Genomic DNA, 27,228 nt, shown 5'->3' on the forward strand with positions numbered 1-27,228 from the left:
GAGATAGCTGGTCACTAATAATGATAGTTCAGAAAGACCATTTATATGCATAAGAAAAGATAGGAATAAAGTATAAGGAGAAAGTATTTTGAAAGATTTTATAATGTCTTCCCCCAACAGATGTCCTTTCTGTCTTTTCCATATGACTCTGTTTTATGGGTCATTCTTTGGAAGCCAGGGAAAACTTCCTACTGGCCACTGACTTATCAGACAATATGCCATTCCTCCGCTTGAATCTTGACAGCTGCCCCAACCTAAAAAATCAAAATAATCTGTGTGTGGAACACATTTGCACAAAGTCCTTTGGCCTTGTGCCTCAACACTAATGGGTCATTAGTGGAGTGACTCTATAATTTATCATTAAGGCTGGGGCATTTTTGAGAGTGAAAGGAAGAGCTAGTAATAATTATCCAGGACAGCATAAACTAGGATTATTTCACACAAAATGGGCTGAATTATCAAGAAGTAACTGGGCAGTAAATAAAAACTTATTCAAAAGAAGGAGGGAAAATCAAAGTAGGAATTCTTTTCTTGCTATAATCTTGAGAAATTGTACCGTGTACTTTGAATCTATTAACTCATTAGACTAGTAACTATATTAGATGAATGTGCACTTCTATGGATGAGAAAACTGAGGCCCTAGGGAACACTGTCATTTGCCCAAGGCCATAGCATATTATATATTGAGGATAGTATTGACTTTAGAGAGGTTAGAAATTACGAAAGGATCTATCTGAATGAATGAATGAATGAATAAAATGATAAAAAGTCTAGCATATCTCATTCATGAGATGAAGAGAATCCTGTGCATATTACCATCTTGGTTTTCAGAAATCTGCCAATTTGAAAAATATTTTTAGCTCATTTAGACTTCCTACATCTATTTTACTTTCATAACATCATAAAGGTGATAGCAAGTTCCAGCAAGTAAGAAAGCTTAGGACCATTGCTTGGATAATTTCTCTAAATGGGAAAATACATAGAGCTTTCCAGTCATATATTTGACTTGTTGAAAAGAGTTCTTATACTTTTATTTAGTAATTTTATTTCTAATAATAATATTTTATGGTTATAGAACTGAGCCTTTGTACCCTTTGCATAGGCCAGTTATTAGAATCCAGGGTAGCAGTTGAGACCTTCAACTGGAGGCTTTCTTCAGCCAATGGTAAGCTCCAGATACGGACCTGGTAGTTGTATGACCTTGAGCAAGTTATTTTATCCTTTCTGGTTCTCTACTTTCTTATATTAAAATATAGATTAATAATAACCACTTTGTTTACTGTGCATGGTTATTATAGGAATCAGTGAAATGCCACTGTGTCTCAAAGCACCTCAAAAATATAAAACATGGGGGGCACCTGGGTGGCTCAGATGGTTAAGCGTCTGCCTTTGGCTCAGGTCATGATCTCAGGGTCCTGGGATCGAGTCCCACATTGGGCTCCTTGCTCAGCGAGGAGCTTCTGCTCCTCCCTCTGCTCAGCGAGAAGCTCCTGCTTCTCCCTCTGCCAGCCACTCCCCCTGTTTGTACTCTCTCTCTCTCTCTGGCAAATAAATAAATAAAATCTTTAAAAAATATATATAACGTGGAACAGAAGAGCTGTTGTTGTCAGTCCTATAACCCTGAATGAAGTTTGCTTTCCAGTTTGACTTTCTCTTAGCTAATCTGTTTAAAGGAGTTCCTTCAGTGGAAATGTTCATAAAGGTAGACCGTGTTGAACGTATTTCTTCTCCTTACGTTCTGGGAGAGATTCTCTTTAGAAGGATAAATATGGTGGTGACTATCCATCATATACTGGGTGTGGTAAACTGATTCTAAAATGGCCCCCAATTATCCTTACCTCCTGGATTTCAAGCCTATATATAATTCCCTTTCCTTGAATGTAGGCAGGAACTGTGATTTGCTCCTAACTGAGAAAATATGACAAAGAGGATCGTTTATCACTTATGTGATCATGTTACATTAGATTGTAACTTCCATCTTATTAGCATACTCTCTCCATTGACCCTTCCTTACTGGCTTAGTGACATAAGCTGCCATGTTGGAAAAGGCCCCAGAGCAAGGAACTGAGGATAGCCTCTGTCTAATAGCAAGAAACTGAGGCCTTCAGTCTGGGCTTTTTATTTATAGTGAGAAATAAGATGATGCATGTAAAGTTCATGATATAGTGGTCCTCAGTAGATTCCAGTTTCTCTCATTTCTTTCAAAGGTTGAATGGACTTTCATAGAACTGACACAGTCAATAAGCAGTGGCAGAAGAAGAGCATTCATTCATGAAACTGAGAGAAAGAGACTTCGGTAGAGGATGATATTGCCCTTACTGCATTGTGATTAGATTAACCAAGTTAGCTGGGCATTGGCTAAACTGGTTTTGTCTATTAAAGCAAGTTTTGCTAATAAAGGTGATAATAAATAGTTTGGAAGTAAAATTCTAGGTGTTATTCAGGCTTATGAAAAGTCTAAAGGGATGCCATGTTAGTGACTCCAATGTGCATGTTGTCTAGATAGAAAATGTTTTTATTCATTTAATGAATATTTACTGAGCACTTATTATGTACCAGGCACTCTCTGTGATGTTAGAATTTTAATTCTATCTGGATATATAACTCTTCATTGAAGGTCAACAGATTTAAATTTTCAGAGATAGGCTTTCATTAGCCCACATTATAGGAGATGAGTTTTTAAGAGTCGGGATTGTTGTGGTATTTACATAGAATGGTATATTCAGCAATAAGAAGAACAAACCAGTGATACATGCAACAGCCTGGATAAATCTCAACATCATTATGCTGAGTGAAAAAAGGCAGACAAAAGATCGTATGTATTGCATGATTCCATTCATACGAAATTCTACAAACTAACTGATAGTAGTTACCTGGGAATGAAGAGGGGAGAGAGATGGTTTGAAGAAAGTTTGGGAGTGGCACAAATATTTGGTATCTTGGTTTGATTGTGGTGATGGCTTCATAGATGTATAGATGTCTCAAAATTCTTCAGAATGTACATGTTATATATGTAGTTTATCAATAATACCCCAATAAATTTGTAAAAATATTTCTAGACCATTTGAGGGGTAAGTGAAATAATGTTTATTAAATTAGCTGATATATAATTTTTATCTAATCTAATTGAATGCCTGTCTCTATAGTGGAATTTTAGTGCAGTCTAGGATAGGGAAGGAAAATACAATATTACAATATCTCTTTTTGACTGCAGATCACATCAACTGCTAAAGGATTTGTTGTGAACACAGTATGCAAAACTATCAAAAGATAGGAAACATTGTTTCTAGAGAACAGATACATATATATATTAATTTTAGAGAGAGAGATTGAGAGAGCACTGGGGGAGGGGCAGAGGGAGAGATATAGAGAGAGAGAATCTCAAGCAGACTCCTTGCTGAGTGTGGAGCCTAATGTGGGACTGGATCTCACAACCCTGAGACCATGATCCAAGCTGAAATTGAGAGTCCGTTGCTCAACTGACTGAGCCACCCAGATGCCCCAGGAACAGATGTTTTTTATGGACATAGAGCATCTTTCTATTGATTTGAGCAAATGAAATATCCAACTATCAGGGTAGGCTGGTGACTAAGTGCAGAAACATACATGGTGATTTCATAGAATCTGTAGTAATTATAAACCAGTATTATATTTATTTTATTTTCTTTTATTAACATATAATGTATTATTTGTTTCAGGGGTACAGGTCTCTGATTCATCAGTCTTACACAATTCACAGTGCTCACCATAGTACATACCCTCCCCAGTGTCCATCACCCAGCCACCCCATCCCTCCCACCCCCCTCCACTCCAGCAACCCTCAGTTTGTTTCCTGAGATTAAGAGTCTCTTATGGTTTGTCTCCCTCTCTGGTTTCATCTTTATAAACCGGTTTTAAATCTTTGTATTGTCCATGATTCCTCTTAGGGATTTGTAAAAATAAAACAAAACACCTTTTTGTATCTCATTCAGATAAGTCTTTGAACATAAGTTTTGAATTTATAGTTGAGATTAGATAGATCCATGAACATCTGAGTGGACTGATAAACATAATAATCTAGCAAAGAGAAAGACTAGGCATTAAAAATTAAATACTCTTCATTCAAATGTTTTGGAATATATTTATGTTTCTACTTTTACATTACTTGCTTTTCTTTAGGTTGAAGATGTGTAACATTTCATAGAAATCTTTTTCTGACAGAAGAAATAACCCATCTCATGTAACTACTTGACTTTGGAAAAGAAACCACCTAAACAACTTAGAAATAATTATTGTTCATTATCTGTGCCATTCAGAATGACTTATTTTTTTCCCTTCTGTTTTTCTTTTCTGATTTCCATATAATTATCTTTTCCTTTCTGTTATAGAATATCTCAGGCTTATCTTCCATTTCAGTTAATTGATTTTCTGCAGTAGCCAACCTGTTCTTCCCTATTTCCATTGACTTTTGAATAGAGAGGTTTTTTAAAAAAGATTTAATTTATTTATTTCTGAGAGAGTGAGAGCGCAAGCACGAGCCGGGGGAGGGGTAAAGGGAGAGGGAGAAACAGGCTCCCTGCTGAGAATGGAGCCTGAATACAGTGTGGGGCTTGATTCCAGGACCCCAGGATCTTGACTGGAGCAGAAGGAAGACTCTTAAAGGACTGAGCCACCCAGATTCCCCAGACAGTTTTATTTCTCATCCTGAAGAGGGCCCTCTATTGTGTTTGTATAGCTGGTTCTTGTCTTATGGATATGTTACTCTTAGAGATACAATTAGGTTATAAATTCAAGACCTTTAAGACCTTCTTCCTTTCTTACACTGTTTTACAAAGTATTAATTAGTCTCCTTTCTCAGGTCCATCCTTTCCATTTAGGTTTGATTTATTTATTCTCAGTCTGTTCCATGAGTATATCACAATTTATTTTTCCATTTTACTATTGTTGGACCTTTGACTTTCTTCTAGTTTGGGGCTGTTACAATAATGCTATTATGGCTATTCTTTTAATGTTTATTCTGGTTCATATAAGCTAGATTATCCTGGATATAAAAAGGGAGTAGAATTGTGGGGTCATGTGTATGCACATCTTCAACTATATAGATGATGCCCAGCTATTTTCCAAAGCAGTTGTACCAATTTACAGTTACACCAGTAATGTGTATCTTCAGTTGACAGACCTTGTAGCGGACACTGTTGTTTCCCCACCCATATACTCTGACACTCACTATTTTCATGTATGGCGAAATCAGGACTTTGAACTGAATACTTGCAACTCTTTGCTTGAAGGCTTTTTTATCGCTAGAGCCCACTTAGCTTGCAAACGGAGCAGTCTGGAAATGTCCAGGAGTTTATCTTCTCCCCACCCATCCCTAGATGCTGCTGTCAGCAAATGCTCACCAATGGTGTATAACAACTCCAGGCTCCTCTTCTTACTACTGGCATAATTCTGAGATGTATTTGCCACCTTGTGGTGTTTTTATTGGGATATTGCTCATAGTGATAGCTACCTTGCTCAATGATACTTTTTTGGCTTTCTTCTCTTATCTCTCTTCTCCACTTGTATATTAAAGTTTCCTAGGATCATCTCCCAAATAAACTGTTTGCAGTTGCATCCTTTACAGATACTTCTCAACATTTATGGAATGAGCTTCCCTCCTGTCTTTTCACATAGCCTTGTAGGTTTACTCTAAACACTTTTCACACTACATTGTCTTCCATAGGCATGTAAGCTATGTGAAGGAAGGGACTTGTGTTCACTTCATAGCTTTATTAATAGTATCTAGTAAAGTTTCTGGTATGTTGAAGGTGCTCATTCCTAGAGGAATGACTGTCTCCAACAGTATCAGGAAGCTAAAGGAAAAATAAAACACTGAAAGGTAATGGTGAATATAGGAGGTGGGAATACTGGAATATCTCAGAGAATATCTCTGAGAAATATTTGACCTCAGTGAAGTGTTAGGAACGCCTATGCAGATACCTTGGGGAGAGCATTCCAGAAGACAGGAAGAGCATGTGCAAAGGCTCTGAAATGGAAACACGCTTGACACATTCTAGGATAAGTTTATAGGCCTTTGTGGCTAGAGTAGAACAAGTAGAGTGATAGGAAATGAGGCAGGAGAAGTAGCCAGTGATAAATATAAAATGATGAATGAATAAATGAATAAATAAACACACAAGATAAAAGTCAGAAAATATATGATGAGAAGCAGCAGATACAGTGAAAAGGTAACAGATTTGAGTCAGACAGACTTAGATCTTCTTGTGAATAAATTTCTTAATTTGTAATATGGGAATATTAATGTTTAACATAGAGGGGTGGAGGATGAAAAGAGGAGCAGTGAGCAAATTGCTTAGTCAGAATAGGCTCTCAATAGAACTTAGTAGTAGTAGGAGAAGTAGCAATTAATAGAAGTAGTTAGTAATTCTAGTGCAGTTAGTATTAAAATACTATGGTAATTGTGGTAGAAATAATTAATTTTCCCAAACAAAGGGAGGGTCAAGGATAGCTACTGAAAACAGTTAATATTTGAGCTCAGTCATAAAGAATACAAAGAAATTATGAAAATAGGAGGAGGAGCAAGATGGCGGAGGACTAGGAGATCTAAATTTCATCTGGTCCCAGGAATTCAGCTAGTTATCAAACCATTCAGAACACCTACAGACTGAACAGGAGATTGAAGAAAAGAATAGCAACAATTTTATGAACAGAAAAGCGACCAATTTCTGGAAGGTAGGACATGTGGAGAAGTGAATCCAAGGTGATATATAGAAGATAGACCGCAGGGGGAGGGAGCCTCTATCAGCTGGCTGCACAAAATCAGAACTTTTACAAGTCTGCTCCGCTGAGGGATGTCACTCCAGTGGCTTAGTGGGCGGGGTGGAACCCTTGCTGGGACAGTATGCTCACAGGACCCTCGGGGTCACAGAAAGACCGGGGGTGCCTGAGTGCGGCAGAGCTCCCAGGTATCAGAGTGGGGAAGCCGGCTGCAGAGACGGAGCCGAGGAGTGGGCTCTCAGCTCCTGGTTGTCATAAACTGTGATCCAAGGCACAGTTGGGCCACTACACTTCGAGTTGGGGCCCAACAAGTGGCAGATCCGGGGAGACTCCCCTTCCTCCCCCAGGAGGAGTGGCGCGGGAGCCCGCTGCAGGAATCTCCTGGGTTTGGAGACTCCAAACGGGGTCGTGTGCCAGAGATAGGAATGCTCTGTCACAGGCTGGGTGAGGACGGAGTGCGGCCAGAGACCAGGGAGACAGGAGTGACTGACTGCTTTTCTCTGGGGGCTCACTGAGGAGTGGGGCCCTGCCTGAGCTCTCGGCTCCTCTGGGACCAGAGATTGGGAGGCCGCCATTTTCACTCTCATCCTCCAATGCTGTACGGAAAGCTTTCGGAGAACAATAGCTACCGAGAGCAAAGTGGAGCAGACTACTTAGCCTGGCCTCTTACAAGGGTGGTACAATTCCAACTCAGGCAAAGACATTTGAGAATCACGGCAACAGGCCCTTCCCCCAGAAGATCAGCAAGAACGTCCAGTCAATACCAAGTTTACTGATCAATGAGAACTGCAAAACCCCAGCAATAATGGGAATACAGCATATAGAATTCATGGCTTTTCCCCCACAATTGTTTAGTCTTTCAAAGTTAATTTTTAAAATTTTCTTTATTTTTTCTTTTTCTATTTTTTAGTTGAATTTTTCTTCTTTCCTTTTTCAACCAGCATCCTATCAGTTCCTTTTTAAAAATTTCTTTTAATTTTCATTTTTATAGTCATATTCTATCCCTTCATTGTGTTTAACCTTACTTTTTGTGTATGTATGTTTTTCTTTCTTTAAAATTTTGGGATACAGTTTCTTCTAAAAGACCAAAATATATCCTAAATCTAGGGTATGACTTTGTCCTAGTCTCCCACCTAATCACATTCTCTCCTTTTTTTAAAAATTTTTTTTCGTTCTTTTTTTCAACCAACTTCTGACCAATTCCTTTTGTAAAATCTTTTTTAATTTTCATCTTTACAGTCATATTCCATCCCTTCATCATATTTACCCTTATTTTTGTGTGTAGATAAGTTTTTTTTTTTCTTTAAAATTTTGGGAGGCAATTTCTCCTAACAGACCAAAATACACCCAAAATCTAGTGTGTGGCTCTGTGCTATTCATCAGCCAGATCATATACTTTTTTTTTTCCTTTCTTTTCTCCCCAGTTTCAGGTCTCTTCTGATTTGTTTAGTGTATATATTTTTCTGGGGGTGTTGTTACCCTTTTAGCATTTTGTTCTCTCATTCATCTATTCTTCTCTGGACAAAATGACAAGACGGAAAAACTCACCTCAAAAAAAAGAACAAGAGGCAGTACCAACTGCCAGGGACCTAATCAATACGGACATTAGTAAGATGTCAGAACTAGAGTTCGGAATGACAATTATAAAGATACTAGCTGGGTTTGAAAAAAGCATAGAAGATCTATGAGAGAATCCCTTTCTGGAGAAATAAAAGAACTAAAATCTAACCAAGTCAAAATCAAAAAGGCTATTAATGAGATGCAATAAAAAATGGAGGCTCTAACTGCTAGGATAAATGAGGCAGAAGAGAGAATTAGTGATATAGAAGACCAAATGATGGAGAATAAAGCTGAGAAAAGGAGTGATAACTACTGGATCATGAGGGCAGAATTTGAGATATAAGTGATACCATAAGACAAAACAATATTAGAGTAATTGGTATCCCGGAAGAAGAAGAAAGAGAGGGGCAGAAGGTATATTGGAGCAAATTATAGTGGAGAACTTCCCGAATTTGGGGAAGGAAACAGGCATCAAGATCCAAAAGACACAGAAACCCCCCTCAAGGGGCGCCTGGGTGGCTCAGTTGTTAAGCGTCTGGGTTTGGCTCAGGTCATGATTCCAGGGTCCTGGGATCGAACCCCACATCGGGCTCCCTGCTCCATGGGAAGTCTGCTTCTCCCTTTCCCACTCCGCCTGCTTGTGTTCCCTCTCTCGCTGTGTCTCCCTCTATCAAATAAATAAAAGAAAAAAATAAAAGAAACCCCCCCTCAAAATCCGTAAAAATCGGTCAATACCCTGACATCTAATAGTAAAACTCACAAGTCTCAGGGACAAAGAGAAAATCCTGAAAGCAGCTCGGGACAAGAGGTCTGTAACCTACAATGGTAGAAACATTAGATTGGCAGCAGACCTATCCACAGAGACCTGGCAGGCCAGAAGGGGCTGGCATGATATATTCAGAGCACTAAATGAGAAAAATTTGCAGCCAAGAATACTATATCCAGCTAGGCTATCATTGAAAATAGGAGAGATAAAAAGCTTCCACGACAAGCAAAAACTAGAAGAATTTGTGAAACGAAACCAGCCCGACCAGAAATATTGAAAGGGGTCCTCTGAGCAAAGAAAGAGCCTAAAAGTAACATAGAGCAGAAAGGAACAGACACAATATACAGTAACCGTCACCTTACAGACAATACAATGGCAATAAATTCGTATCTTTCAGTAGTTACCCTGAATGTAAATGGGCTAAATGCCCCAATGAAAGGACACAGGCTATCAGATTGGATAAAAAATAAGGCCCGTTGATGTACTGTCTGCAAGAGACTCATTGTAGACCCAAAGACACCCCCAGATTGAAAATGAGGGGGTAGAAAACCATTTACCATGCTAATGGACACCAAAAGAAAGCTGGGCTGGCAATCCTTATATCAGATAAATTAGATTTTAAGCCAAAGACTATAATAAGAGATGAGGAAGGACAATATACCCTACCTAAAGGGTCTATCCAACAAGAAGATCTAACAATTGTAAGTATCTATGCCCCTAACATGGGAGCAGCCAATTATATGAGCCAATTAATAACAAAAGCAAAGAAACACATGGACAATAATAAAATAATAGTAGGGGTCTTTAACACCCCCCTCACTGAAATGAACAGATCATGTAAGCAAAAGTTCAACAAGGAAATAAAGGCTTTAAATGACACACTGGACCAGATGGACTTCACAGATAGAACATTTCATCCCAAAGCAACAGAATACACATTCTTCTCTAGTGCCCATGGAATATTCTCCAGAATGGATCACATCCTGGGTCACATATCAGGTCTCAGCCAGTACCAAAAGATTAGGATCAATCCCTGCATATTTTCGGACCACAGTGCTTTGAAACTAGAGCTCAATCACAAGAGGAAAGTTGGAAATAACTCAAATACCTGGAGGCTAAAGAACGTCCTACTAAAGAATGAATGGGTCAAACAGGAAATTAAAGAAGAATTTAAAAAATTCATGGAAACCAATGAAAATGAAAACACAACTGTTCAAAATCTTTGGGATGCAACAAAGGTAGTCCTAAGAGGAAAGTATATAGCAATAGAAACCTTTCTCAAGAAACAAGAAAGGTCTCAAATACGCAACCTAACCCTACACCTGAAGGAGCTAGAGAAACAACAGCAAATAAAGCCTAAACCCAGCAGGAGAAGAGAAATAATAAAGATCAGAGCAGAAATCAATGAAAAAGAATCCAAAAGAACAGTAGAACAGATCAATGAAACTAGGAGCTGGTTCTTTGAAAGAATTAAGATTGATAAACCCCTGGCCAGACTTATCAAAAAGAAAACAGAAATGACCCAAATAAAGAAAATCATGATTGAAAGAGGAGAGATCACAACCAACACCAAAGAAATACAAACAATTATAAGAACATATTATGAGCATCTATATGCCAGCAAATTAGATAATCTGGAACGAAGGGATGCATTCCTAGAGACATATAAACTACCAAAACTGAACCAGGGAGAAATAGAAAACCTGAACAGACCCATAACCAGTAAGGAAATTGAAGCAGTCATCAAAAATCTCCCAACAAACAAAAGCCCAGGACCAGATGGTTTCCCGGGGGAATTCTACCAAACATTGCAAGAAGAATTAATACCTATTCTCCTGAAACTGTTCCAAAAAATAGAAATGGAAGGAAAACTTCCAAACTCGTTTTATGAGGCCACCATTACCTTGATCCCAGAACCAAAGACCCCATCAAAAAGGAGAACTACAGACCAATATCCCTGATGAACATGGATGCAAAAATTCTCACCAAAATACTAGCCAATAGGATCCAACAGTATATTAAAGGAATATTCACCACAACCAAATGGGATATATTCCTGGGCTGCAAGTTTGGTTCAACATCCACAAATCAATCAATGTGATACAATACATTAATAAAAGAAAGAACAAGAACCATATGATCCTCTCAGTAGATGCAGAAAAAGCAGTTGGCAAAGTACAGCATCCTTTCTTGATTAAAACTCTTCAGAATGTAGGAATAGAGGGTACATACTTCAATATCATAAAAGCCATCTATGAAAAACCCACAGCGAATATCATTCTCAATGGGGAAAAACTGAGAGCTTTTCCCTTAAGGTCAGGAACGTGGCAGGGATGTCCACTATCACCACTGCTATTCAACATAGTGCTAGAAGTCCTAGCCTCAGCAATCAGACAACAAAAAGAAATAAAAGGCATCTGAATCGTCAAAGAAGAAGTGAAGCTCTTTTTGCAGATGATAGGATACTTTATGTGGAAAACCCAAAAGACCACCCCAAAACTGCTAGAACTCATACAGGAATTCAGTAAAGTGGCAGGATATAAAATCAATGCACAGAAATCAGTGGCATTTCTATACACCAACAAGACAGAAGAAAGAGAAATTAAGGAGTCAATCCCATTTACAATTGCACCCAAACCATAAGATACCTGGTTATAAATCTAACCAAAGAGACAAAGGATCTGTACTCCGAAAATTACAGAATACCCATGAAAGAAATTGAGGAAAACACAAAGAAATGGAAAAACGTTCCATGCTCATGGATTGGAAGCACAAATATTGTGAAAATGTCTATGCTACCTAGAGCAATCCACACATTTAATGCAATCCCTATCAAAATACCATCGACTTTTTTCAAAGAAATAGAACAAATAATCCTAAAATTTATATGGAACCAGGAAAGACCCCAAATAGCCAGAGGAATGTTGAAAAAGAAAAGCAAAACTGGTGGCATCACAATTCCGGACTTCAAGCTTTGTTAGAAAGCTGTAATCCTCAAGACGGTATGGTACTGGCACAAAATAGACACATAGATCAGTGTGACAGAATAGAGAGCCCAGAAATGGACCCTCAACTCTATGGTCTTGTAGTCTTCAACAAAGCAGGAAAGAATGTCCAATGGAGAAAAGTCAGTCTCTTCAACAAATGGTGTTGGGAAATTTGTACAGCCACATGCAGAAGAATGAAACTCGACCATTTCCTTACACGACACACAAAAATAGACTCAGAATGGATGAAAGACCTAAATGTGAGACAGGAGTCCATCAAAATCCTTGAGGAGAACACAGGCAGCAACCTCTTCAACCTCAGCTGCAGCAACTTCTTCCTAGAAACCTTGCAAAGTCAGGGGAAGCAAGGGCAAAAATGAACTATTGGGACTTCATCAAGATGAAAAGCTTTTGCACAGCAATGGAAACAGTCAACAAAACCAAAAGACAGCCGACAGAATGGGAGAAGATATTTGCAAATGACAAATCAGATAAAGGGCTAGTATCCAAAATCTATAAAGAAATTACCAAACTCAACACCCAAAGTACAAATAATCCAAAAAGAAATGGACAAAAGACATGAACAGATATTTTTGCAAAGAAGACATCCAGATGGCCAACAGACACATGAAAAAGTGTTCAACATCACTCGGCATCAGGGAAATCCAAAACCTTAATGAGATACCACCTCACACCAGTCAATGGCTAAAATCAACAAGTCAGGAAACGACAGATGTTGGCGAGGTTGTGGAGAAAGGGGAACCCTCCTACACTGTTGGTGGGAATGCTAGCTGGTGCAGCCACTCTGGAAAACAGTATGGAGTTTCCTCAAAAAGTTGAAAATAGAGGTACTGTATGGCTTAGCAATTGCTCTACTCGGTATTTACCCTGAAGATACAAATGTAGTGATCTGAAGGGGCACCTGCACCCCAATGTTTATATCAGCAACGTCCACAATAGCCAAACTATGGAAGGAGCCTAGATGTCCATCAACAGATGAATGGATAAAGAAGAAGTGGTATATATACACAATGGAATATTATGCAGCCATCAAAAAATTGAAATCTTGCCATTTGTAATGACACGGATGGAACTAGAGAGTATTCTAAGCGAAATAAGTCAATCAGAGAAAGAGAAATACCATAATATCTCACTGATTTGTGGGATTTGAGAAAGAAGACAGAGGGTTATATGGGAATGGAAGGCAAAATGAAACAAGACGAAACCAGAGAGGGAGACAAACCATAAGAGACTCTTAGTCTCAGGAAACAAACTGAGGGTTGTTGGAGTGGAGGGGGGTGGGAGGGATGGTGTAGCTGGGTGATGGACATTTGGGAGGGTATGTGCTTTGGTGAGTGCTGTGATTGTGTAAGACTGATGAATCACAGACCTGTACCCCGAAACAAATAATACATTATACATCAGTAAATGAAAATAAAAAACTTCTATCTGAAATTTTGAATTTGCTCAAGCTATTTGTGGCAAGTCAAGTGCATGTGTTTATAGATACTTTCTTAGTAGATAAAAGTTTCTGCGTGCTTTTTGAAATAATGCAATAGAAACGGTTGATTTTACGATGAGTAGTTTATTTCTGAACTGTGAATATAAAAGTGTCTGTTCTATTTAAAAAGATTATGAAAATAAGTCAGTCAAGAAAGAATATTGGATTTCTAGAGATTAAATTTTGCTCACTGTAAATAACTAAATTCATTTCTATTTTCCTAATTAAATACTGACTGAATCACTTAGATTCCATGAGCAAGTCTGGGATGGGTCATTTATATTTCTTTCAGTTAGTTTAAGTTTGAATCTATTACTCTCTCTTTTTTTAAGATTTATTTGAGAGAGAGAGAGACCAAGTGCAGAAGTGGGGGAGGGGCAAAGGGAGAGGGAGAAGCAGACTCCCCGCTGAGCTGGGAGTCCAACAGGGGGCTTGATCCCAGGACCCTTAGATCAAGACCCGAGCCAAAGTCAGACACTTAACCAGCTGAGCACTCAAGCACCCCTGCAGTCTATTACTTTCAACATAATAACCCAGTTAGTACATAGAGATTACAATAGAAACTCAAGAATAGAAATCTATAAATATAGTACATTATAGTAAGCCCTGTGAAAACAAAATCAGGACATGTAAAATATATTTGATAACATTGAGCCCAAATATTTCCTATAAATAGCTCAGAAAATTAGGAATCTCTGTTTCCTGCTCATTTTCTTTCCTGTCTGCCTCCCATTATATTCATTCCACTTCTTGGATCTTATAAATATATCACTGAAATCATTACTTCTGCATTGCACACGTGCTATTAATGTTGTTAAGGTGAGCTGGGGGTTGTTTCCTGGTTCTAAATGTTTACCTGCTCCTTGGGGCTCTTAGCTGACAAGTACATCTACAATGAATGTTGAATGTTGAATCAAAACCACTTGAGAAAAGACAAGCTGATGAATTATGGATAAATTAATATTTTGGGAATTCATGTATCATAAAATCTGTGGCATTGGAAGACATCACTATTTTAGATGTTTAAAAAATCCTGCATCCATCATTATCTATTGCTTACAGAATCCAAATTAACATATCAGTGAAAGAATTAGTTACACAGTTGATGGAAGAGCCAAGAAGCCAAACGTTGGATATTGTGATAACCCAGATAATTGCAACAGCAGGAAGCCATTACCACCCCAATGGCTGGAAGAACAAAGAAAGGAATGGTATTACTGGAACCAAGGAAACAGGTTCACTCAGTAGAAGCTAGAACTATGCTGAACTTGTGTGATAGGGACTGGAGTGAATGAGCAGATAGAGCCACTGCCAGAGATGTCACCTGAGGCAGGAGTAGTGGGCATGGGCAGGGAGAGATACCCTGGTTTCTCTGTCACACTCCCAATCCGTTCTTCTACCAGTGCTGCCCATTGGCTGAATCCAGGAGGAAAAGTGCTGATATGGAAGCCTAGGAAACCGAGTCCACAGAGGTTAGCCCCATTGTAGTGCGGAGCAGAGCAGAGAAAGAGTAGAAAAAGAACAAGAAAGGGATTTGAAGACAAGCTCAGGACCAGTACCTAGGGAATAGTTGAACAACCAAAGTTCAAGGACCTTAGGGATGGGGATCTTCCTTTAAGAACTCTGTTATGAGTAACTTTCAGCCTCCAATTTTAAGTCACTGTGCCTTATCAGTTTGATTTTCAAGGGAGAGAATCAAATTTGTTTCAAGTCTTCATTCCTATCCAGTCACCTATTGTCAAAGAGAAGGATTAACTAATAAGAATGTGGCAGACTGGCACCTAATCCCTCTGAATTCTGTTTCTGAGAAGGGTGGCTCAAGGGCTGGGAATATATTGTATACTTTGCCTGACTACTAGATTTCAGTTACCTACTACCTACTACCTTTTGAACTTGTATTCTTAAGTGAAATTAGCCTATTCTGGGCTGTTTTGTCAGGTTGAATATCAGTGTTATACTAGTAACATATTATTAATTGGCTAGTTTTGAGTATTTTTGGATTAGAGGATATAGTAAGGAAATTATCTTTTCCTGTAATTGTTTATTGGAACTCAACTCAATCAGAATCTCATTTTAGAAATAAGTCTTGAATAACTCCTCAATTTTATTCTTATTACTGGTCTTTCATTTGACAACATTTTTATCTTATACCCAAATAATAAATATTTTTAAGTTTTACATATGTCTGTGTACATTTTTTTTTAAGATTTTATTTATTTATTTGACAGAGAGCGAGAGCACAAGCAGGGTCAGCAGCAGAGGGAGAGGGAGAAGCAGGCTCCCCGATGAGCAGGGAGCCCGATGCGGGGCGCTATCCCAGGACTCTGGGATCATGATCTGAGCCAAAGGCACACACTGAACTGACTGAGCCACCCCGGTGCCCCTATGTGCATTCTTTTTTAAATTAAAAAAAATATTCTGTCTCAGTAATATCTATGTTCTCATTTCTTCAAGGTTTAACATTTATAAAGAGTTCTTAGAGTTAATAAGAAATCAAGTCTACAATTTTTTTTCTACTTTCTAGCTCACTAAAATTTATGTACTGAGTTTTTCCTGCTGCCTAACCATTTAACTGTTTATTTTGCAATTCAAAAATTTACCAGGACATGTTTGTATATCAGTTTCTCTTCACTAAATGTGACATACCGTTTCAGTTTGCTTGCTTATTTTTCCCCCTAAACCTGTGCATTTTTAAAATAATTTTTGTGATTGCTTATGTTTCAGTTTTACCAGTTTTCCTTTTGAGAATACACTTAAATTGTTGGTTGGATAATCATTCTTTCACTTTTCCCTTTTTTTTTTTTGCCTTCCACATTGAGATAAACTGTGCCGATTTGTTGTCCCTTATGTGTGACCAACTGTCCCAGTTAGCCCTGGATTGACAGGTTCCTGAGAGATAGAACTTCCATTGCTAAAGCTGGGAAAGTCCTGGGCAACTGGAGATAATCTGGTTATCTTGACTGCATATCACTGACCCAGTCCTTTACAGTAGTAGTCTTTACTCCTCCCAGCCTTTTAATATGGGTTTTAATTATCTTATTTTTATTTATTTATTTACTTATGCCTTCATGTATTCATTCATTTATTCATTTAATTTTAAATCCAGTGTAGTTGACATACAGTGTTATATTAGTTTCAGGTGTACAATATAGTGATTCAGCACTTCCATACATCACCCTGTGCTCTCATCACGAGTGTACTTTTAATCTCCTTCACCTGTTTCACCCATCCCCCCACCCACCTTTTCCTCTAGTAACCATCAGTTCTCTACAGTTAAGTCTGTTGTTGTTGTTTTTTGTTTTTTTTTTTGGTTTGTCTGTCTCTGTTTTTCTTTGTTTTGTTTCTTAAATTCCACATATGAGTAAAATCATATGGTACTTGTCTTTCTCTGACTGGCTTATTTCACTTAGAATTATACTCTCTAGATCCATCCATGTTGTTGTAAATGGGAAGATTTCATTTTTTTTTATGGCTGAGTAATTCCATTGTGTGTCTGTGTATACACACACCACATTTTCTTTATCCATTCATCTATTGGTAGATACTTGGGCTGCTTCCATAATTTGTCTATTATAAATAAGGCTGCAGTAGCATAGGGGTGCATCTGTCTTTGTGATTTAGTGTTTTGTATTCTTTGGGTAAATAACCAGAAGTGGAATTACTGGATCATATGATAGTTCTATTTTTAATTTTTTGAGAAAGCTCCATACTGTTTTCCACAGTGGCTGCACTGGTTTGCATTCCCACCAACAGTGCACGAAGAGGGTTCCTTTTTCTCCACATCCTTGCCAACACTTGTTTTTTGTGTTTTTGATTTTAGCAATTTTAACAAGGGTGAGATGATATCATTATGGTTATGATTTACATTCTTGATGGTGAGGGATGTTGAGCATCTTTTCACGTGTCTGTTGGCCATCTCTGTGTCTTCTTTGGAGAAATGTCTGTTCATGTCTTCTGCCCATTTTAAATTAATTATCTTATTAAAAATACTGTTTTCTTTCATGGTTCCTTACCTTAGTGCTCTCCCTTTCCATCATATCCTAAACTCTTCAGCTTGTTGAATTCTTTTGTCTTCTGCTCATTTTTAACAGCTTTTTTTCCAGCTAGTAGAGATGCCACCAGTTTTGTTTAAATGCTATTTTTGTTTCTATAGTAATTCTCAGAAATGGTATCTTGAAATTGCAGACTGTTGCTCCTTTCTATGAGTATGAATCATGCAGACTTACCAATTTAGTCAAATATCCAAATTTCCATAAGATTCAATGCAAATTCTGTCATGTAGTCCTTTTCTTAGACTCTTGTTTATTCCTTTTATTCATCCTTGATAAGTGCCATCAAATAGTGTTTTCTTTCACTAAAGACAAGGAATGTGAATTTAACCTTGACTGTTCGGGTGCTGTCCATTCTCAGACCCAGCGGTAGAGAACAGACTTACATGAACATGGTATAGGCTAAGCTATTCTGCTTGCTCGCCTTATGGTCTAGGCCCCGCTGTACTGGTCTGTCTGTTCCACGGCTACAAAAGGAACTGTCATGCCAGCATGTCGTCCTTCCAGTGCCTCTAATCATTTACTTTTGTGAATTACTTTTTGCCTTCCTTTTTTGTCTTCCCCTTCTATACCAAGTTTTCTTTTATAGCAACTTCTTTTTTGTTTTCTGGGAACCAGAAATAAATGCAGAAATACAGTGGTTGTACTAAACTTAGTCTAGCTTCCCTAAGTACTAGGAGCAGTGTAACAATAACAACAATAATAACAACAGCAGCATTCACTGATCACTTGCTGTGTGTTAGACACTGTGGGAGGTAGTATGTCACTTTATCCATTGAGTAGCCCACCTTGTTAATAAGGAAGGCTCATGCATCTCTAAACTAGGGAAAGATAGTAAAACAGGGTAAAATTAATTCCTGCCTTTTTTTTTTTCAGGTAAGAAGATCACTTAGTCTTTTCATCTAACCAATTTCATCAACATTCTAGTTAGTGACAGTTTCTTCTACTGGCTTGCTTATCAGTTTTCATTAACAAGGTTTTTGAGAGTTGTAATATTTTCTACTGTCTTTTCAAATATTTTGCTGAGAAATTTAAAAATTATTCTTTAGTACTTGCAACTATATAACTTTATTTTGTTTATAAATTGGATCCTAGGAGCCTTTAACAGATGGAAATATTATACTTTTTTATTGAAAGTAGTACAACATATAACTTATAAATAATAAAAGGGGCTTACTGGATCATGTTATTTTAAAGGTCAAAATTAGGATAGATGTCAGGTGCAGTTTAACTGTGATTCTGTACTTTAGTGATTCTTTTGGCTTTTCCCTCACCTATGTTTATTCCTTATTCTCAGACTTGCTTCACTAATATTCACAAATTTGTGTATTAAATTCTGAACATTAAGTCATGCAGAAAGAAAAGGTTGTTCTGTCAAATCCTTGAAAAAATGTCATAAGCTGTGTTCTACTTCTACAACTCCTGAATTACTCTTTTGTTTCTGGGATGGATCACCCGGGTTTACCCTGGGAGTATAACTGCAGTCAGTCATTCACAAACCCCTTAGTTGCTACCCACACAAGATAGGGGGAGGGGATTGGCTCCAGGAATACAAGTTCATGGTTACATATTCATCTACATTCTCTCAAAAGTAGGGAATACTCTGTAATGGCCAAGGCCATGCCTTCTCTTTCTGAGACAAATTTCTAGTAGGTGATTTCCACTTTTGAAAACTTGTACTAAAATATTGCTGGGGTGAGAATATATTTTTCTTTGATTTGGAAAACTCTTCCTTCTTTGACTTTGGGTGTTCAGTTCTTCCTTGTCTGGGAAGTCCCACCTCTTCAAAGGCCCTTTCTTTATTTTACAAAAATCATGTAATGAAATAGATCATATTGTTCCTATTTTCTGTATTTCTTACTTTTACAGTTAGGATATATATTAACTATCTCTTCGGACTGTTGTTTGATGAACAAGACATGATTTTGCACAATGTTTTCAACACTAAAGCTTAACATGACTACTTGGTACATTATCCTTATCTTTCCTATTAAATTAAAAGTGAATAGTAGATAGGAAGTGAGTCTGATGGATTCTTGCCCTCATGCCTTACCACCTTTTGTGTTTTGCACACACAGCATATGCTAAATAAAAGCTCATTAAATAAAAGAAATAAAAATATTCCACTGGAATGGAAAAATTTGCTTCAACACAATCACTACCTCCATGAGTCTCCTATCTGCTCTCTCATCTCCATCCAAATTACATACTCAGCCTTATCTCTTCCCTCTAATTACACCCCCTCTTGACCTGTAAATGATGGGAATACCTCCCTGACCTTTGCTGAACTGGTTTTAAGTTTCTCTCCTGTTTGCAAATCTAATGCATTGAATTTTTTTTCTCTGTAAGCTCTTGGAAGGCTGTGTCAAAGTCTATATTTTTTGAGTTATAATACACCAAGCTTGATACTAAGCCCAATTTGGTTCATAAAAATTGGTTTATGATTATATGGTTATTTATTATTTATATGGTGTGATTATAAAGTGTGGCTCTGAACAAAGTCACATAAAATGGAAGTACATAATATCAAGGAATGCACCTTAAAAAAAACTGCATTAATTTGAACCTTATGTAAAAGAACAGAAAGAGTACTAAAATAGGGGAATTTAAATGCACTTTAATATTTTGAAGGGAAAAACAAATTCTTACTCTTTTTATACACTGTATATATATATATATCTCTATACCTTTATTGAATGAAGACAAACAAAATTGTATTCAGGTATGAATATTTTTGCATACCTAGAAGAAGTTAGCTAACTCTTAAATCTCATTCCTGAAACTAATCTTCCATTTCAAATTGGAAAGATCTATGTGTTTTTACTGAAGTTTTTAAATAGTCAAAATAATAAATAGCATTTTTTGAGATTGATTTAATCTTTTTACTTTTATTCCCATAGCAACAACACTGTTGATTTGCAGTAGTCATCACTTTTCTTCCCTTGCCCAACAGACCTCCTGAATTATTCTGGTGTATCTTAGTAAGGCAGGTTATAATATGAAGTGTGCTGTCTCCTCTTCCATTTCCCTTCAGGGAAAAATGCAGTGAAACAAAGTGAAATTAAATTATGTAAAGGAGATAAATTAAAACTAAGTAACAACTTCTTATATTTGTCAGAGTATTTAGATGATTGAGAAACTCCAGTGGTTTAAGTAGTCCAAAGGAGATGTTAGCATTCTGAATTTAGGAGATTTGAATTCTCTTAAATTCTGAAGTGCTAACAGTTAAATGTTAACCCAAACCAGAGGGAACTATTTAAATAGAAGCTGAATACTCCTCAACTTTGGCACTATCTCTAAATGTCGTGTGGAAATTAATTGATACTACACTTTTTTACTTTAGATTCTATGGATGTGGGTTTTTTAAAAAAATCAGCTACTTTCTATAAAAACACGCAGTGAAAGCTAAACAGGATTGATTACGTGGTAGAACAGATAGCTCACATGCAAATGAAACTGACAAGCTGTCCAGTTGCAAGGACAGTGTTAACTCACTGAACATGGACAGTTGATGCTCAGCGTCAAGGAATGAAGTGATTACGGAAATACTGTTTACTACAGATGTGCTCTTCTGTGACTAAACTAAAAAAATACTGAGTCCAGCTGAATTACTTCTACCCTCTAAAATGATATTAGCCAGACAAAGTCCAGGGCACACTCCATGTACAATGTGGCAGTTAATTTCACTTTATTCTCAAGCCACAGAACAAATTCCCAAACTTGGTCTTTGCAAATGTTAATTTAAAACAATGAAATGTGCAATCTACCTCTGTTGTTTTTTTCTTGGAACTTAAAGCTTATCATATAGATCAGGAGAGTTCATATAGATTTAACGGTTAAGTGGTATCTCCATATGATCATCTATCAGTAAGCTGATTCCATGGGGTGGTAGTGAGCTGTGTACATGGAATATGTACTGTTGTCTAAAGAATGCCCTTGATCAACTGGGGAGATTGCTTTCTCAGCTTAATGAGTTGTAGTAGGAGAAAAGCACAGTTTTAAGGAAGGAAAGGAAGTCTGTTAACAGATTATTAACAATGAACAACATTTATCGAACATTTACTTGCTCCAAACATTGTGCTTTACATGGATTAGTCCTCACAGCCCGGTGGCTGAGGAACAGTAGATGCCCCATTTTGTGGAGGAGGAAACTGGATCGTAGATTATCCAAGTCTACAGAACTAGTACATGGCAGGGATGGTATTCAGACCCAGGCTCTCTGACTTAAGAGCCACTTCTTACATACAGGTGTTCCAGTAAATGCTGCCTTATTTCCAAGAAGTGGAGTGTATACTAACACAAGAGGAGAGAGCCCAGCTGGGATTGATTGGAAACTAAAATATAGACCTGGAAAGCCTTTGGGAGTCCAGTGTCTTTCATCATATCAGATATTTCTCTCCAACTCTTTCTTCTTTCTTATTTTGCTCGGTAGGTTTTCTGTACTTTTAAATTTCCACATGGTCCAGCATTAGCTAACAACAGTTACGTGTTTCTTAATTAAAATTCTCAAGAGACATACCTCAGTTGATTTAGCTCATTTCTCATAAGTTGCTGGATAGACAATGACTTATTAAGATGTCCAGTCTTGATCCATAGATGAGAGAGGGCAAGAGGCATATGGACTAGACTGGAGCAGCCATGGACCTGGTGAAGGATAGAGACGTTGCAGGCATATTGCCATGCATTTCTCCTCAGGCCATTGGCATTGGCCTTCAGTCAACTCCTGATGCCTTGGTTCTCTGCAGCTTAGGGGTTGCCCTCATCAACTGTATAAGGACCAGAGCTAAGGAAGGGGCTACCTGAGCCCCCAGTCCAAGAAATTTCTTGTTGGGTTCATACTTGGGGATTCCAAAGGATCCAAGTAATTGCAGTGAGATCTCTTTTCCTCTTACTCTATTCCCTGTCACTTTATGGGGGCCTCTACTCACCTTTTGTGTATGCAGTATCCTCACAGGGAAATCCCCTAGGGTGGCTTAGACTTCTTCCTTTGTCTTTGTCCTTCTTCACACAAGCCTTTTCCAGTTATCAAGAGTTCTCTGCTAGTTTAGAACCACCATTGCTTCAAAGGTGTGAGCTTAAAAACTGTTCACTTTTATTGGCATCATGCGGAAACCATTCCTATGTAGTTTTAGATTTCCCCAAGTACAACATTATTGTGTTATGTTTCCGAAAATTAGCCTCTATATCTTCATTCTGGTATGTGGCTTTGCTGGAAGAAAAATACTGGTAACATTATAGATCCTTAACATTCTTTATACATAGTTGAGGAAATTATGGAGTAACTTCTTTGTCACCTTTGGTTAGCTTTCTTAAGTTGGCTTGGCCTCTGAAGAATTGGGAAAGTTTGACCTTGCCTACAGTTAACTTTCTCAGTGCATGGAGTTTAAAGCCAGACCCCCATTGCTCACTGCAGCCTCCTCAGCCTGCTCTTGGACCAGTGGTAGTACCAGTTCTTGCAAGGAAAAGCCAACTTTTGACATAGCAAGGTAAGTGCTAGGATCCCAGGAAGCAAGTTTGACTGCACATGGTCCTTGTAATTTCAAAGCAAAGCAATGTAAGGAGACAGCTTAGTAGTTGTTTTATTTTCTCTTGAGTGGACTTATGTTGTCAGTGGCAGAAAGCCATGAACCACGAAGATAAAATAATGCTAACCAGAGTGCTAAGTAAAGAAAACAAAGATGGCTCCACAATTAGTAGCATTATATATGTTAGTGCTAAGTAGCAACAGATGTGTCTACAGGGAGTGAAGCATTCCTTGCAATCCATCAGAAACCAAAGTCCTCTGACATCACAAACCATTATGGTTATCTTGGGCTTGGAGGAATGATGGCTGAGTCCATTGGGTTGGCAAAGTGAGGATGCTCTTGAGTGTGTTTCAATCTACCTGTGTCATCCTTACCATGCTGCACACTTGTGCTGAGTTAACAGGGCGATCTGTGCTGTAAAATCCAGTTCTGTAAAGACATGCACTAGCCATGAGTCATTAGCAAGCATGCGGAGCTAATTGGCAAAATACTCATAAAAGATTTTGAAGGTGGGTTAATTACAATTCATTACACTGTAAACTGTCCCCAGGCTATTGTTAAAAAATGCAGGAGTTTCAGGGCCCATTATTTTATGATTCATTTTGCCATGTTGTGAAAAACAGACTCTAAATCAAACTACATTTATTATAGGTCAGACCACAAAATCTTTATTGGTTTTTCCAACATTCCACCCTCGTTATATGAATTCATATGGACTGCACATTTCTGTCAATTGGCAAGAAAGCATGAAATAAAATTTATGATATTTTCTTACTTTATCCTCAGTGCAGCCTTAAAAATCACAAGATCTAATTGCTTCCCCTATTTCCCCAAGTTCATGAGAAAAATAAGTATTTCAAAATCAGCCCCAAAGTTCTGATGATTGGAAGCAACTGAAGGATAATGAAGTTGGCTTTCTAAAGGAAGCATTTTAAAGAATAACCTAAGAAGCATCATCCAGTTGAATTTATTAAAGCTGTTTTTCCCCACGCCTAGAAAAATGACTAGAATGCACTTTTCATTTGGGGGATAATTTGAAGTCCATTGGCATCCTAAGCATTAATCTCATTCTCCTCATCCCTACCTTCAGAAGTAATTTTTTTTTCACAAAACAAGACCCCATTTATTTCTCAAAAAACTGTGATACAATTGTATGCCTCCTGTTATTACCACAGACAGACTTGGTCAGAATCATGTAAGGTCTCATAAGTAGTCATTCTGTACCATTATATGTAATTGTTTGTTGATTAATGCTTTCAATTATGTCGATTTTCATTATGTGACCCAAACCACCTTGACAGTGACAGCCTGGTATACTCATTACTGGGGATGAGCAAAGAACAAAATGCTAGGTTCACTTCCAGCCCTCAAGAGCTCAGCAACTCATTTGAACCTTATCTGAACTATCCAAAACTTTCGACTCTGCAAAAACTCATGTTTGAGGAAGGGCAGGGAATGTGTGGTACGGGAAAGGCTTGGGGGTGGTGGAGTGGGGGGGGTGTTGTTGGAAATTGTGCAAGAATGAGTTTCCTTGTGAGTGATCTGGTACTTCCTGATTCTGGCTGGACCAGCAATACCACAAAAGTCTTTCTTGAAACTTCCAAGATCTTTGGAAAGTCTTCCTCGAAGCAGTTTGCCACTTCTGCCTGCCTGGGTTTAGGCCAGGGCTGGAGACAGAAGTATGTGCAAGGGGAAACAGTTTAATAGAAAGTTACCTGGATAGTTGAGAGTTGTCAAAAGAAGTTTACCTCTAATGGAATAAAACCTGAATGGTTCGGCCAGGGTCAATGATTGTAACCATTTCCATTTCTTATAAAAAGGTAGAGCTTAGAAGGCAACATTAGAAATTACTAGAGTGACCTGCTTATTTTATAGAGGGAGTCAGGATATCCAGAGGAGCCATGTGACTGACCCTATACAGATGTGGACCAGAGTGAAGGTGTGAGTAAGTAGAGAGTAAGAGAAAAAAAGGAATGAGCTGAACAGATTTCCAAAGGCTTGGGTTCTCTCTTAATTATGCTACTAGTGGTATGATCTTGGGCAAGTCATCTCACTTCTCTGACCCTCTGTGGAACATTTCAACCACAAAATACTAAATTAAACATTTCTGTAGGATGAGAGTGCTAAAAAGAGGCGCTTTAGAAGCAAGACCCAGCTGTATGAGAACATGTCAAATAGGGAAGAGAAAGACTGGCTTCCAGAGAAGGCTAGTGAATAAAGAGACAACTGAATGAAAACATAAGGAAACCAATGAGGAATGTTTATTTTGCATTGGGTAACAGGCTGATAATTATTGAAAAACAAAAAACAAACTTGGGGAGGAAGTAATGTTGTTTGATACAGTTTTTAAAGAAGTCATAATAATCTAAAGTTTGTGAAATAAAACAATCTGAAGAGAGGCATGAAAGGAAGAAGTGGGGCGCCTGGGTGGCTCAGTTGGTTAAGCGACTGCCTTCGGCTCAGGTCATGATCCTGGAGTCCCTGGATCGAGTCCCGCATCAGGCTCCCTGCTCAGCAGGGAGTCTGCTTCTCCCTCTGACCCTCCCCCCATCTCATGTGCTTTCTCTCTCATTCTCTCTGTCTCTCAAATAAATAAAATCTTTAAAAAAAAAAAAAAAAAAAAAAAAAAGAAAGGAAGAAGTGCCCCAAAGAGGAAGACACTAGGACAGATTAGTTTCCTGAACCATTCTTGTGGGACATAAGGCAAAGAGCATGGAGTACCCTAGCTTTCCCCAACCAGAGTGATCCCCAGTTTATCTCTTGAGAGTAAATTTTTGTTTAAAGAAAATTTTCTAAGGCTAACAATAAGCTTGCTAATTGCTGAGTTTGCAAGAAGTTGAGAAAACTAATGGCATGTTTATGAGTTCATTTACTGTGACTCTTTTAAGAGATAAAATTCCAGGGCCTTGAGTAGGTAAAATTTTGAAGTGGCTATCCTGTATAAAATACTAATGAAATTTGTAACGTGGCCATTCTCATTGGGAGGTAACTTTGGAACTAGAAATCTCTGAGCTGGGCTCTCCAAAGGAGAGGGACCAACCATCTTACTGACACTCCAGTTTGGTCATGGTCTCTTGACTAAGGGTTGCTCAGGGTATGAGGGGGAAAGTCAAGAACCAGGATCCACATCCCTCCCACCTGTCTTGCAGTAAGATTGACCTCCAGAGGAATCTGATTATAATGGAAGAGTTAGGGGAAGGAAACTGTAATCAGTAGCTCAAGAGTATAACCATGGAGAAGGAAGAACATCCAGGAAAACAGAAACAACTAACAGATGCAAATGGCATGATAGAGAATCATGGATACTGATCAGTGCAGAATCTGTCTGGTAGGGAGCAATTTTGACACTGAAGTCTGGTCAACAAACCTGCTTATATTGACTTGGTAACTGCATGCTGGAAGCAGGTGAGGAGGGATCCCTGTGTATAGCACCACTAACATTAGGATGCTTCTCCCAGGCATGGAGATCATTTTAAGCATTAAGTGAAATAAGATCATCTCTTCTTTCTCTTCTGCCCAAAGGACCTTCCCAGTTGCAGCTTCAAAATTGCATCCTTGGTAAGCTTTTACTCTGAGGCATGAAGGCTTCAGCCAGTACCTGATCTTGCTACCTGCTGGGGATGCCTCAGCTGAATAGGCCAGAAAGACCCACAAATTTAAGAGTTAAGTGCAGAAGGCAGCTGGCTCTTAACTTGTCCAAGGGAACCAAGCAGAGTAGAGCTGATGATTGCCCTGGCCAGTGGGAGCAAGAGCCAGGCACCGGTCAAATGCTGCATTGCCTACTTTGCTGTGCCCTGCTCCCCAGCATGCCTGCTATGAGAATGGCAGTTCACACCACTACCTTCTCCTTCCACAGAAAGCCAACTGCCAGGATCCCCTTAAATTCCTTCTCCAGCAGATATTTTGATCCCTAAGCAAGTTTATTCCCCCTGCCCCTCCCCCACCTTTTGGTAGGAAAAAAAAATGCCCCAAAAGGAAAATGATGTCTTTTCTTCTTAGATGAGGTTTTCAAATACAACATGCGCATTCTTTTGCTTTGAGAAGAAGGGAGGGCACATGGTACTGACTGTGTGAGGGAAGGGAT

At 38.3% G+C, this 27,228-nt stretch overlaps 1 long non-coding RNA gene across 3 annotated transcripts in view; it reads left to right on the plus strand.

The window, feature by feature from the left end:
* LOC141370246 (uncharacterized) overlaps positions 1-27,228 on the plus strand; it is a 128,086-nt gene that overhangs the window by 90,110 nt on the left and 10,748 nt on the right. For 2 of the 3 annotated variants that reach the window (XR_012374138.1, XR_012374139.1), the window contains one exon: positions 1,103-1,165. The exons of the other annotated variant lie outside the window; for it this stretch is intronic. This is a non-coding gene — a long non-coding RNA (uncharacterized lncRNA). The remainder of the gene's footprint in view (positions 1-1,102; positions 1,166-27,228) is intronic. 3 annotated transcript variants of the gene reach the window in all.

The sequence above is a fragment of the Callorhinus ursinus genome, unplaced genomic scaffold (genome assembly GCF_003265705.2).
Source record: "Callorhinus ursinus isolate GAN/ISIS: 27379988/994484 unplaced genomic scaffold, GSC_fseal_2.0 scaffold29, whole genome shotgun sequence".
In the NCBI taxonomy this organism is placed as follows: Eukaryota; Metazoa; Chordata; class Mammalia; order Carnivora; family Otariidae; genus Callorhinus; species Callorhinus ursinus.